Source organism: Delphinus delphis, chromosome 16 (genome assembly GCF_949987515.2).
Source record: "Delphinus delphis chromosome 16, mDelDel1.2, whole genome shotgun sequence".
Taxonomy (NCBI): Eukaryota; Metazoa; Chordata; class Mammalia; order Artiodactyla; family Delphinidae; genus Delphinus; species Delphinus delphis.
Window position 1 is genome coordinate 4,476,500 of NC_082698.1, and position 2,110 is coordinate 4,478,609.

Genomic DNA, 2,110 nt, shown 5'->3' on the forward strand with positions numbered 1-2,110 from the left:
TTTAAGGGAAGAAAGCTTGGAATTTTCTGACTCTGAATAGTTTATTCAAAACCTCCATGTGGAGGTTATGAAGGAGACTGCTGGGTCTCCTAAACTGAAAAAAATTTAAAGCTTGGGTGGGTGGGGGGCAGGGGCGGGGGAGGGTTTGCCAAGGTGTGGCCTTCAACTTGGCGAGATGAAGCCCTGGAGTTTGTGACTTCCACGGTCAGCCCCCATTGGCCGTGGGCTCAGGCACTTGCCATGCTGTGTTGTAAATGTTTCCGTGTGTGTCTGTGTCCTTCATGTACATACCTCCTCCATCCAAATGTGAAAGGCGGGGCTTCTGTCCTGCACCCCCAACACCAGGCAGGCATTCTGGAAATATGAATGAGTGGGTATAGGAAGAGAAAAATGAAAGTTACAAGGTGTACCTTTACACTGGGGAGCCCTCGGGTCCAGGCACGAGGGCTGTGGGTCTTCTGCACAGGACTGTCCTCTCCTTGGTGTCCTGACCACTTAAGGGAATAAATGTGTGATGTGGAGGACAGTTTGCGATGCCATTTTCAGGGTAACGAGACTTTGAGGAATGACGGGTAGCTTGCCTTTTCCACGTTGAGCATCTTTGTCTAAACTAGGACTGCCTTCATCTGAGAAGTCATCGCCCCATTCAATCTTAAGGCCATCGGCCAGGGTGCCCCTCAGTTCCAAACTGTAGCACCCCTCTGAGCTTTCATGTCATCTGCATATTCTGAGCTTTCTGCAAATCTGCTCTCACCTGTTTTCTCTGACCACACCTGTTGGCCTGTCTTAGTCCCCAGCAGGTCACCTTGGACGGAGCAACACAAACCCGAACGTTTCCCCCAAGAGAGCGGCCATCTGACAGCCACAGAGCATGAGGCTCTTCCCCCACCATTTCTGAGTCACTTAACACGGGAACCCATGGCTCCTACATCTCGTTTCAAGCCTGGACTTCCGTCTTTCTTCGGTTTCAGAGCCTCCGTCACACTGCTGTTCTGCTTTGTCCTCCTGTCCCTTTGTGTTCCCTAAATCAGAAATGAGCACACCTTCCCTCCAGTCACCTGTCCTCCCCCTTCACCTACCTTGCCAGGTGGAGGTAAGGATGGAAGATAAGAAAAGGTCGCTGTCCCCTAGAGTGTGAACTGTAACACTGGTGCCCCTGTCTGTCTACTCTTGTAACCCCCGTGTCTGGCATGGATCCAGGTCCACATAACAATAAATGTTTGCTGAACGAATGCATGAATCCAGGCGTGTCTGCTGAGTCAGTGGTATTTGCTTTTGCTATTTTGGCTGCTATAATACAGTTTTAGGCAGTGTTGTCTGAAATCTTTAGGAGGGTGAGTGACAGATGGAGGTAGGAGGGTTGAGGATGAAGCAGGGAGGGGACATTCAAAGAGCTGGGCCAGGAAGAGGGGTGGGATTCTGGTGAGCAGAAGGGAGAGTATTTTAGGAAACACAACCCTCATTAGAAAAGGCACTCTATTTGAAGGTGTGAGTCACACATGTGTCATTTAGGTAGGCAAGAGTCAAGAAATTGTAAAACAGGAATTTTCTACGATTAAGTTGTTCTGCCAACACTTCACATTTAGTAATAATTATGAACCTTACATATAGAAAAATTTCAATTAGCTGTATGCCTGGGGAATGGGATAAAAATTAATTAGAAAGCTCTTAGGGTTCAATTCTAACCAAAAATCTCACTGAAATATATCAGCATATTTTCTCGCCTTCGTAAGTACAGTATTTCAAGAGCATAAGAGTGGTTTTATTTTATAGGGTTGTAGGTGCTGGATTAGAAAAGGTCATTCAAACAAGTGTTTAAAAGAGCCCATGTCCCCAGGACACAGCCTTTATTTCGCATCCTTGAGGGTGAAGGGTCAGAAATGTTAACCACTAATACTTAGCCAGGCTAACTGTGTGTTTGAGCACGGGTGCAAGAGGGAAATGCCCACTCGCCGTGTGGTTTGGTGCCTCCTCTGAGCCTCAGATTCCAGGTGAGTGACATCCCTCTGGTGGAAAGTTCTCAGTAAACGGAAGCTATTCTTTTTTTTTTAACATCTTCATTGGAGTATAAATTGCTTTACAATGTTGTGTGAGTTTCTGCCGTATAACA